Source organism: Megalopta genalis, chromosome 17 (genome assembly GCF_051020955.1).
Source record: "Megalopta genalis isolate 19385.01 chromosome 17, iyMegGena1_principal, whole genome shotgun sequence".
Lineage (NCBI taxonomy): Eukaryota > Metazoa > Arthropoda > Insecta > Hymenoptera > Halictidae > Megalopta > Megalopta genalis.
Genome location: NC_135029.1, coordinates 2,838,290 through 2,851,276, shown reverse-complemented (window position 1 = coordinate 2,851,276; position 12,987 = coordinate 2,838,290). Strand labels below are relative to the sequence as shown.

At 37.3% G+C, this 12,987-nt stretch overlaps 1 protein-coding gene and 1 long non-coding RNA gene across 10 annotated transcripts in view; one reads left to right on the top strand and one right to left on the bottom strand.

The window, feature by feature from the left end:
* Positions 1–12,987, bottom strand: part of cic (Putative transcription factor capicua) — a 132,111-nt gene that overhangs the window by 89,710 nt on the left and 29,414 nt on the right. For 4 of the 9 annotated variants that reach the window (XM_076527094.1, XM_033474775.2, XM_033474776.2 and 1 more), the window contains exon 1: positions 5,257–6,028. The exons of 1 other annotated variant lie outside the window; for it this stretch is intronic. The gene's annotated coding sequence lies outside the window, so the exon portion shown is untranslated. Of the gene's footprint in view, positions 1–4,605; positions 4,850–5,256; positions 6,029–6,062; positions 7,059–12,987 lie in introns of those variants that run through there. 4 more of the 9 variants (XM_033474769.2, XM_033474768.2, XM_076527095.1 and 1 more) reach the window with 4 other exon arrangements.
* LOC117222831 (uncharacterized) lies at positions 6,262–8,373 on the top strand. Its single transcript, XR_004490763.2, has 2 exons — positions 6,262–6,392; positions 7,143–8,373. It is a non-coding gene; the product is annotated as an uncharacterized LOC117222831 (long non-coding RNA).

Genomic DNA, 12,987 nt, shown 5'->3' with positions numbered 1-12,987 from the left:
TCTCAACGATTATAATAAGTAAGTAGAAAACGAAGTGGACCCCAAATTGTCTCAAATCATTTTTACAATGCTATCGTTAAAATTAGATCGTTTTCATAATGCTATCACGAAAATTAGATGATCTTCGGGGCATACTATTTTTAAAATTAGATCATCTTTAGAACGCTATCTTTAAAATTTTGTCATTTTAGTCATAATACATAAAAAGTGTTTAAAAAAATAACCTTAATAGGGAAATTTTTAATTCAAATAATACATTTGTCAATAATATTATAAAAAAATACAAGGATATTTTCTCAAGTTAGCGAAAGTAGAATTGCAACCTACGTGGACCTCCTGCTGACCTTGTAGATAGTTTTCCAAATAAATAATCGAAACGCATACTGTTCGCGCATACTATATTCACACGGAGTGTATCGAATATTGTCCATTGTTTATTCCGCTCGTTATCACCGAGAGAAATTTTGTCGTATCAACGAACTCAGTAATGAATATTCGACCGTTTTCGCATTCGGTTACCAGCTACGTCACGGAAGAATGAAGCCGATGCACGTGTGCATCGTTGTAATCTTATCGGCGATTGTGTGAATCAACTTTGAACTTTCGTTCACTTTTAGAACCGATATATACCGTCGGCTGCACGTGTTTGTGAATTTCAATAAAACGATAGAAAAATCGAAATCGTTTTCGAACACGCACGGCGCACGGTCACCGTTCGTTTTTCTTATTCAATAACTAATAGAATATTAATGGAACAATACAATTAACAGTTGCTAAAACAGCTATCGGCGATAAAAACAGTCGTTGAATGTTGGGTCAGGTTTATACGCCGGTTCACGTGACGCGAGTTTTCGAGCAGTTAACTGTTAATTTTGCGTCTGTCATTGCATCCTGTTAACAAAAAATTGGTAACTCGTCTAAAACTCTGGTATCTCGTGATTCTGTAGGAGAGCACAAAAAATCGCGAATCTAGTGAACCGTATACGTACAAGATGATCTAATGGTTCTTGCTGTTTTGCAGATTGAGAATATATATCGCCAAGTCGGCAATCATTGCTACATTTGTGTGTGTGATACTCGACAGAATTTACTGCATAGAATCATAACTGGATTTTGGAAGTTTTTGCAAAATAAAAATTGTCTGAGTTAATCGTAAGATACATAAGTTAGATAAAAATGCTTTTTCTGAAAATGGATTGAAACCCTTTGCATTCGAAGCCATTTTAACTAAAATTCGAAATGGTTTGTCTAAATTACGGTATTTCCCATTTTTTATGACTTAGTGCATTTTGTGTACATACGATATAGCATACCGTAATATAAAAAAATTTAACAATGTAAAAATTATTTTATTTTGAACGTGATGTAACAATTTTTAATGATGCCTCAAAGTCATCACATGAGTGCACAGGATTAATAATTGTAATAAGTAAAAAGTAATGGAGCAATATTCTTGAATTATTTCAATGTAGTTGCGGTTTCGTATTTTACTTATCCATATCTTTTAATATAATGCATTTTTTTAAATTCTAGTTTAAATTTAGCATATTATAATTAATAAAATCGATCGTTAACATAATATGTTCATCTTTAATTCTGAGAATATTTGTAATTCATTTGTTATACTATAACATATACTAAACGATTTGAATAATGTCGCATCGTAGGTGCAATAAACTAGTATGCAAGAAGCATAATGTTTAACACAAATTCTTATAGAAAGAATCCTGACTGATTAAAAAATGTGAACGCGTAATTTAGTCTTATAATATAATTCCAACACTTTGGTTCATTACACTATCTTGTTATTACAAAAATAACTATGTTATCTCTTTAATATGTCGAATCGTACAAGAATAAATAATTGCATATTAAATATCGGTCACCGGTGACCGACAAAACGTGGGTAAAAGTTCTTGCCGGTATAGAGATGACTGACTGTAAATTTGTAAGAATTTGTGTCTACCAACGGTGACCGTTGCTGTGTGAACGGAAAGCTTTGTCAGTCATCGGTGACCGACACCAGTCTTGAATGGAAGATTTTTTCTCGATGACTGACGGTAGACGCAATGACAATTTATGCGTTGGTCAGCAATAATCGGCACGAATAGACGATACTGTGGAAATCATTGACGAAAGAGAATTCGCAGTCGGTGCCGACGATCAATACGGGATCTTTCATTTGTGATTTATCAGCCACCGGTGACTAACACGAGGATAATTTTATTAACAATAAACAATTATTTTATTATTTTTATTAGCACTAAAAGCGATTGGCTTGTCTCGTCTTATAAAAGTTACAAGATCGCATTTATTTAGACTTTGCGCAATTTTTATTATAATGTAATGCTCGAATAAGTAGACTGAGTCAATTATTTTCCATGAAAGCGTCTTTGCAATTTTCGTGGTACAAAAACAGAAAATTGTAGATCGGCAATAAATATGCCTACTCTTTCAACATTGTAGATAAATTTTCTTTTGCTTTTTAGTTGAACTGTTTAATGATACGGATCTATTATACAACAGTTGCAAGAAGTGCAACAAATGCAGAAAAGAGATTTTCAGCTTCGGATATCTGCAGACCCGAGCAATACTAAGAGCCCTAGCATAAAACGGCCTGTGGAACAGTATGCCAGCGAATGCTCCGAGCTCAAGCCACACGAATCATGCCATCGTAGGTGTATTAAAAATCAAAACTGGCGCGTCGTTGATATTAATGTATGCAGCAAATGATGCAGATACTGTGTGGACGCGATCCTTGTAAATACTAGTATCGTAATGCCCTTCTCAACACTCGCGATATTCAAACCAGCCGATTAACGGCTAATTTCTACTAGTCAAGATACTAAATGCAGGGCTTGAGAGGTTCCAAAAATAACTGTTTTAAACCGTGATATACAAATTTTGGTGACGAAGGATTTTCATTCTGAATAACTTATGAATTGACTGCGAATTTTTATGCAAAATAAGAATTGTCTACGGCAACTGCAAGAAGTAGAAATTAAATGAAAAGGCCATTTTTTAAAAAATAATTTTATTAAATTGAAAATAATACAATGACATTTTTAAATCCTTTTAATCGCTCTACTGTTTTCAATTGGAACTACTCATCTTTGCCATAAATACATAAAATCCGCAGTCTAGTTACGAAAAACTTAAAAATCGAACTGTATCAGTATAAGTTAAGGTTCTTAAAAACTGCAGATTTCTTACAGTTTTTAATCAACAGTCACAAAAATCGTGACAAAACTGCGATTTTTGAGATCTTCAATTTGTTGCAGCACATAACAACGTCAATCGATTTCGATAAAATTGTCAACATGTACATATATAAGTTACCGAGATCTACGGAAGGCATTTTTTAAACTTTCGTATAGACTCAGATGAAAAAGTTAAAAGACGAGAGTTTTTTATTTTTGTTATCATTCCAACTAACAGTAACATTAGTTGCTAGTCCCTCTATCGTCTAAAAATAATTCAAGCTATTTGGTTCAGCTTTAAAGAAGTTTTTGTGTTTTAAAATGTGTACGAACACTTATGTGTGACACTGTATAAACCTAAAAAGTAATGATTATACACAGAACTTATACGGGAGCTAATGCAAGTGGCATCACTTAAACTGATATAATCCGACTTTTAGGTACTTTATAACAGTTATTCAGAATAAAAGTTCTTCGTAACTGTTTGAAATACTTAAACCTTATATTATAACTAGAAAGTGGATTTTATGCATTTATGACAGAAATGGATGGGTGAAACTGAAAATAGTGAAAAGATTAAAATTTTGTATTAAAAAAAGAAAGAAAATTAAATATGGCTGATTTGTCTTGCAATCGGTGCAGAAGAATTTTATTTTGCATAAAGATTCGCAGTCTAATTATAACAGTTTTTTCGAGCCCAGATTAAATGCATATCTGAACGGAGAAATTTTAACTAACGACTGTAATCGTCGAAAAATCGGTGTATTAAAAAAAGAAAATGGTGAAATAATTTTAGGGCTCGTTATGCTCCGTTGCGGAACAAGAGTCAGACGATTCTAAATAACCTATAAATTTCGTTGTCAAGACGATCCCCAACGGTCTTTCTCCCTCTCTCTTTCTCTCTGTGTATTTCAAGCGGTTGCTGGCTAAAATCGTCAACGTGATCTTTGGTCCATTGTAGTATCGACAAACAATGTGTACTTGGAGATAAGGAGATAAATATAATGTGAACTACATATGTATATAGTTACACCGCGTTGCGGAGAGGTTATAACATAATCGAACAGTAACTCGTATGAAACAATTCTCTTCTCGAAGCTGCGTGACTACGTTCATTATCTCATTCACATTCTGTCACTTTTCATCGATCTCGCAACACTCGAGCGATATTTTGCGGTGAATCGACACTGATCGGTTGAGAAAGTCGCTTTCCGTAACGTTCGATTCTCGATACGACTATGACAGAAAAGATGCACTATTGACGATTTGAAATACCGACTACTCGGACCAATACAAACCGTATTTAGTTTGACGAAAGAAAAATTGTGTACACTGACTACTCCGTAGTGCATACAGTTCGGAACGTGCCCACGAAATGGAGAAGCAGATCAAATGCATAACTTACTAGGGCTTTGCACCATTACGGATTACACGGAATTGATAATTTCTGGCCGTTGGTTGCGTTTACAGCTCTTTCGTGTGCGCAGAACCATCTTGCTTTAATTATAATCCCAAGAGTCACCGAGAGAGTTACTTTCCATTCAGGTAGTTTCGCCGCAGCGTGATCAATCAAACCACTCGAGGCCCGATATATTACGCGCGAGCATTATCGTCCGGTTTCTGGAAACGCATTCGACAATGCACAGACACTTTTGATAAGAACCACTCGCACGTTTCGAACGGGCACAACGGGCGGTACGCGCGCGGAAACGAGCCGAAAAAAATATACACTGGAGAGGAACCATACCATTTACGCGCGTAACGGAACGCCGAAAGGTTAGGGGACACAGGAGAACCTTGTAAGATTCGAAGTGAACCGCGGCTAGAACGGAGTCGAAGAAAAAGCAAACAGCATGAAAACGTATCACTGAAAATATGTAAACGTGACACGAACCAGGATTACAATGGATGACGGGCGATCGTGGAAGATAGAATAGATTCGCACGTTTAAGAGCGAGCTGCGAGGTGAGACGACGACAATGATATTTCTCCACGGCGCACACAGGCCGCACTATTCTTATTAAAAATCGCACCGAATTCGCGGAAATTCACATACCGCGTCTACTAGCTCCATCTTGACTTGTGAGTTAATCCGGACGCGCACGTTCTTTCTATTCGTCGTCGTCTTCGCCGTCGTCGTCGTTCTGGTCAGCGTCTTCTGGCCGTCTTTCACTCACGATATACACTATCGTCCCGCACACGTCGCTGTTACTCACTAACACAATAAATCCATTGTGAGAGAGAGAATTCCTGGCAGCACATTCCGCGTGTACGTAAGTACGGATACGAGGGTGTACGACGGACTCCGGCGCGCCGCGGCTGGCTGCTCTCTCTCTCTCTCTTTCTTTCTCCCTCCCTCTCTCTCTCTTTCTCTCTTTCTGCTTCTCTCTCTCGGTTCGACTCGCCTCGAGTCGAGTCGAGTCGAGTCGAGTTGCTCGCCGTTCGCGGATGTCGTCACGAGGCGAGGGAAGAGACAGGAGTAGAGAAAGACGTGGGGAGAGAGGCGGGAGAAAGGGAGCCGATACGAGAGGGGAAACTTGGTGGGGAGTTAATGTAACAGAGAAAGATAGGGAGAAGGAGAGAGAGAGAGAGAGAGAAAGAGAGAGAGAGAGAGAGGGGCAGAGAAATAGTAAGAGGCGGATAAACTACGAGAAAGAGCAAAAGAAAGAAAGAGGGTCTGATGGAAGGGGTAAAGAGAAAGGGAGAGGATTAGGAGCGACTGAGCGAACGCGAGGGAGGAGAGGTAAGTACGAGAGACGTGTATGGTCGTCGTATAAATAGACGAGAGACGATATAGGAATCGTATAGTATAGTAAGACTCCTAGGGCAGGTAGTGGATGCTCGTGACAGCGATGAAACTACCTCACTTACTTCCACCATGAGCATGGAGAGTCACTGACACACAATGCAAGAGGTTTGCGCACGTGTATACACTTACACTGGTACGCACACGTACTACGTTTCCACAAGGAAGCACACGAGGGAGAGCGAGCGAACGTGCGAGCGAGCAAACGAATAGCACGCACACAAAAGAACATCCTTGCGTAGCGACTGCGCACGCGTACTACACACACGTATGATACGTATTCACTGGGCCTGTGAATGCCGTCACCGCTGTGGTTGTGTCGATTGTCGTTGTGTTGGTCGTCGTCGTGGTCTCGTAGACCGCCACTCCACCGTGTCACCTATACCGTGAGTATTGATGATCAACGTAAGAATCGACACAAATTCCCGGGGACCATCGGCACCGCGCCACAACCGACCCGGGGCTTGTGGTGTCCTTGCCACTGCTGTAATTTTCGTCGGCTTGTTCGAGCAAATGCGCGTGCACTCCCGTTACAAAAATCCGTCACAGTAGACTGACCGACCGACCGACCGGGAGGAGATGGTAACTATAATACCACGACACGGTCATGACGTCGTCGCCGTCGATGCACACGCTTCTCTACGACTCTTATTTATCCATATTTTCGCAGGAGCCACTGTATCACCGAATTATTGACATCTTCCCTGTCGCGGCTGTACGTGCCTCGCAATCGGTTTTCTCTCTTTCTCTCTCTCGCTTCTTTCGACTAACTACGTTCCCTCCCTCTTTCTTTCCGCCTCGCTCTTTCTCGTCACATGCACGCGTATGGACTGAGTTGCTCAACTGAACAGCCTGCGACTTGTCGAGCCATATAACCGAGCAACCAACACGCACACACGCCACCACCGTACCAACACCGTTGCGGGCACGACCATCACCACTGGCTTTCCTTCATATCTTGTCGGCTACGTGCACAGACACCCACACACGCGCACTGCTCGCGTACACACCGCTGACCGATTCGAGCGAGCCGAGACGGCGCGCGCGCACTCACTGACAGCCGCTGCGTCGCCTCACTGACACTCGCTGTCTTACCCACACTATTATCGCACTGTACAAAACGTTCTCCTACACAGGGCCACAAGGAACTCGTGTAGAAGCCTCTAACCCGGAGCACACCTACGCACACCAGCGAGCGGATACACCGCCGACGGACTGTAGCCTCAGGACCGTCATCACGCTCCCCGCGGACCCGTGGGCTTGTTCACTCGCTCGCTCGCTCACTCGCGTTCCTACCGCCTGTTTGCGTTTCAAGGAATTCGTCGATGTGTTTGTACCTTGGTCTCTCGTTTTAAGGAACGGCACCTTATGATTTCGAATTTACTTAATGCAACGCTAGTCGATAACGTTTCGTTTCGCTTTCTGCAATTACTATCGGCTCGTTCCACTTCTGTATAGGTGTTTTCACGTACTCGTCGAATATCCACAATGGCAAGCGAGCGTACCTACGGTTAGGATGTGTTCTATTCTACAAATCATTACAAAATTGAGGGGCTCGGTGAAAACAGACACATGCCACAATTTTGTGATTTTAGAGGAAAGCACATTGTAGTAGATTGTGATTTTCAAAGAATATGCGATACGTAACGTTATTTATTTTAAAGAATATATAAAATAAGTAGTAAATGACGATTGTTATTAAATGTTTGTTGCAACATTCTTTTTATTATTACATTTTTTATTGAATGTTGCTAACGTCACCGAGTTTTTACATAACGCCAGTCAATGACAAGTGAATGATTTGACAATAATAGAGTATGGAATGAATTAAAGACTATATAAAAAAGCTAATAAAGCGGGGAAAAAATTGATACACATGTGGCATGTGCTTGATTTCCATTGAGCTACGTAATTCCAAGTTTTCATTCTTAGAAACATTAAACATTCGTCATTCGATTTCTTTTCTCATTCTAGGTCTTGAATATCGTACCTGATAAGGTTGTAAATAAAGATCTGATTTGAAATTGAATTTTTATTGATATTTTACTTATTTATTAAAAGAAGAGGAAAATCGATGTGATATATCATCAGAAGAAATCATATTTTTGGTTTCACATGAAGGAGTTAGTTGATCGAAAAATTGTTAGTACGCAATATTTGAAAGTTCAGTTTAAGTCACTTTGTGAAAATTTATTTTATTAATCATGTGTTCTACAAATGAACATCGGTTTTTACGCTGACTGCGCATAAAGTTATGCTTGCGTAGAAGAATAAATATACATAATTCCAGTAAAGAATTACTGCCAAAGGAAGCTGTATGGATTGTTTGAAGTTTTTCAATAAAGTGATAACCATACCTGCTTTTGATATTCTCGGTAAGCAATTTTGATTCACCCCTCAAGGAACAACCTGCGCATACTAATCGGTTGGTATTAAATGATGATCGATAGTTTGGTCAAAGTTCCGAAGAGCAGTTGTTCAGTACAACGTGAAGAATGGAAAGCAAATTTTACAAAACATAGCCGTATAGCAAATAATCATTATTAATCGAAACAGAAGAAAGTGTAAAGTATTCTCTTCATTAATATTTGATTAAGATGTAGAAATTTCTTCTCCAAAACTTCTCCAAAATTTCTTCTCCGAAATCAAACGTGTAACTAAAAGCTTTTTAAGTGTACAATGAGCTTAATGGTACTTGCAAAATCTTTTTGAAAATTGTGTAAGCCTTTATCTTTTAATTTCACTCGGACATTCTCGGTATCTCTTTATCTCATAAAAAGTAAATAAATTTTACGCAATCATATTTTAATGTACTTTTCCATGTAGGTAATTATAAATTATCACGTTTCGTTAATTTGGCTTCAATGCTGGCACGCTGCCAAGTGCATCACATAGAGTCGTGCAAGTATTATGCGATTAGAGCATACAGTTTAGAGTGTAACAGAGTGATTCGGTAATAATGAAAATAAAAAAAATCACTGTACAATTCTACTCGACATTTCTCGCTCGGTTTACCGGCATTAAAGCCATCCCATATACGAGATCATTTTCTCTCTGCTGCATTTGCAAACTATTCATAACCTACAAATATTTGTTCAAGATACTCGAGTTGCCTGTGAGAGATGATCATCTGCTTGCCTAGACATAGTAACTTCTAAGTCAACATCATTATTCATCGTTTAAAAGCCTTCAAATAATGTGAATCAAAGCGATAAGAAATGACGATATACAATTTACATTTCACATCAATTACCGTTACACGTGCGCCCGTTTTATAAGCAATCGGTCTCGATTTTATTCGCTTTACTTAATTTTATAACAGCTGAAAGAAAAAAAAAATACCGTTCATGGAAGTCGGAAGCAGATATTTAGCCTGTGCCCGTGAAGACTGGCTGCCGCGTAATGGTAATCAAGAGTCGGCGCCTTGTTTTCTTCTTACTTTCAAGAAATCTTTAAACGAAGCACTTGCTTTTTGTCAAGTGTCATGACCACACATTAAAATCTACACATGCCCCGTAGACATAGTAGACATCTGGCGTAACAGTAGCCTCTCGTATCCCGTGCGTAAGCGTTTGTAGAAGGTGCGTGTATCACGCACACGCGTTGCCATGCGCATACACGTCCTGCTTACAGAGGTTGCACTATACAGAGACGAATATACACTGTAGATCGGATATATTATTATTCACTATATCGACAAACATATGCATTGACCTATGCATCTTAATAAAATAAAACATTTCTGTATGCATAATTCAGTGAACGAAAATATGAATAATAATTATGAGTTTTATTTTATTAAAAAATCTTATGTTATACTCTATGTTGACTAAAATAATTTTTCGTGGATATTATAATAGAAATCATACCTTTAAATATATATTCAATTTTGCCATTGTTATAAAACAATATAGATTAGTTGTGCTCAGTGTGTTAATCACCTATAATATTCAATAAACTAAAACGTCTTTGAAGCTGCAGTTGTAAATGCAGATCAAATAACTGAAAAAAGTTCTACGACTTTTCAACAGAAATATAAAAAGCTTTTAAACGCAATTCAGAAGCATATACATACATATGTGGTTATCGACATAAGGGTTTGATCATATGATGTGACTAAACATTAATCTGATGCTCGTATAATTTATCGATCAAGCTTCCAATATTTTGTTTATCTTTCCGAAGATGAAAATGATGTGTATATTAACCCTAGAAAGATAACCATATGACAGCGTACGTAAAAGATAACCATGCGCTTCAGAGGCGCATGCTTTTCTAAGGCGTCAATTTTATACTAACAATGGATATTTATTTAAGTTAATCTAGTCATTTTAAAGGTTTGGCATTATTGTACAAATAAAATGCATTTATATTATATTTTGTTATATTTTAAGTAATTTTAAACTTAAATCACTAGACCTCTATGAAAAATTAACAAAAATCAACAGTCTTCGCAGGCGCCTCTGCGACGTAGGTTATCTTTCTCGGGTTAATGAAGCTCGTGCAAGTTATAAGTGAATAAAAAAGCAACTTTAATTTTTCAAGTGGCTTTCGATCGAATATTCATCCGAAGAATGGAAAGGGGCTTTGAATATAGTGTTCTCGGTACAGCCCTGCGCACAATCCGTATACAAGCATGCTCGCACGGCGTAAGAAACGGAAAGAGAGACTCGGTGCATGCGTACACACACGTAGTTATACATATATTGCCGTGCGTGCATCCCATTGGCGTAGAAACGTTTTTCCCATGTTTTAAGCACACTTTCCTATGGCCGATTCGAATTATAATTTCACTGATTTCTATTATTACGCGTTCTCTGAAATAGAGTAATCGTTAGACCGCGAATATTATACATAGTACGCTGAAATTGACTAGGTGAAATATCAAAAAATGGAGACATTAGAATGATTTAATACCGACCCTCCATTCTTCTTAATTTATTGAAATAATTTGAAGAAGAAATACATTTTTTATTTAACTTCTACCCGATGCAATTCATTAAGAATATTTTTATTTTGCATAAAGATCCGCACACACACCATAAACTTCAAGTTAAAATTGTATAATTGTTAAATTATGACCTTCGCCAAATTCTTTGTGTCAATTTGATATGTACATACTTCACTGTTTTTTGAATAAATGGGACATTTGTTTTATCAATCACGAATAGACCGCATATTTTCTGCATTTATGACAAAGATGATTAGATCGAATGCAAAAATTATTTACATTTGCAACTTATTAAATTAATTAAAAAAGGAATTAGGCTTTATTTTCAAATTGGAAATTTACACACTTTAATTAATCCTTAACTGTTACAATAGGATTACGAATGACTCCAGAATTGTATTTCTACTTCATTTTGTGGTACACGATTCATTTTCCATGTATTATTTTATACACTAGGTAAATGTAAAATATCAGTGTTTATCTGGTATCAGTCATTTTTGTGAATATAATCTAGTATACTATTCTATATATATTATAATGTATATTATTTTATAACAATGTCAAGATTGAATTTATTTAAACTTCGTAATAACAATTTCTAATATAATGTATACTTCAATAAATAAGTTTATCTGACAATTCCTCGTAGAAAAACATGTTTCATTAATATCACGAATTGTAAAAGAAAAATTCAGAAACCAGCCATTTTGATTGGTTCGGTAGTTCTGCTATTAATTAAGTTTATAAATTCTCTATTTGCAAACGAAATCTAAGATTATATTTCTTTCCTTAATCAAATCAATTGAGTTGAAAATACACATTCTTTGAACAGTTTTACGGTTCCGCCTTCGATCCACTTGTCTTTCCTACTTTATATTTATCTCTGTTCTTCTAAGTCATGGAAGGAATTCAGTCGAAGGGATGAGGATTAAAAGAGGAAATCGCAAGTTACTTGTTCGTCTTTACGCTATTTTATACGCATAGAAAGAAGATTCGTCCGATTGGTCGCGATATTAATCGATGGGGGATTTCAAAGTCTATTATACGAAGGCCATTTAAAACGTTTGTATGAATCGCATTTGAATTCTTTGTTGAAGGTAGAACACGTTCGATGGAGTCTTCATCAATGGCACTGCGGAGTACCTTGCAGTGACTCCGATTCCCCTTCTGCATTTCTCTTCATAGACTTACGTGTCGATGAATGGCGTAACCTCGTTATGGGACTTCACGTGGATGGCTCAGAATACTCGGAAGTTCCGCGCAAGACGTAAAAAAGTTTCTTAAAACTTTAACCCTTAAATGCATAGAGTCCCAAAAATGAATCAATAACTTTTTGCGCGGATACCCGACAACAGTTTTGATATCGATACATTTGGCTGAATGGCAGTGATTCCTTTGTCCATTGACTTATCAAAAAGTAACTAAAATAATGACATTTGACTTCAATATTTGTATCTTTCTGACGTTATACCAATTGGCGCGCATTTTTGATAGCGGGTTCATTTACGTACTTTTGGAAGTGGATTATTTAGAAATATTTTGGTGTATTCGTTAAACAAACAATATTTTGTAAAGGTAAGGCTCTTATTTATTAACCCTTAAATGCATATTGTTGTCAATTGTCTACATTCCAGTTCCACTTAATTTTATTCAAAAACCTGAGTAGGTGCGTTTACGAACGTTGATAACAATAGACAATAGACCATGTGTGAAATAAAAGACTTGACATTACTTTTGGCGAGTAAGTTATATGTTTTTTGACATTTGAATGTGGTGGGTGATAACCTACGATGTGTTACTTGGAGAGATATTTTCTTTTTTCGAGTTTCACGGACTGAGTGCATCAAATGCAGGGTTGCTTTGTGTCACAATAAAAATCGCAATTGCTTTGCTGCATTTCGTTTATAAATAACGTGAAAATTCCTATACTAATAGATAATATAAATACATGACCATTTGTTTACGTCTACAATAATTTTAGTAATAAACGCATATTGTTGCCAAAAGTCTACATACAACTTTTTTTCAAA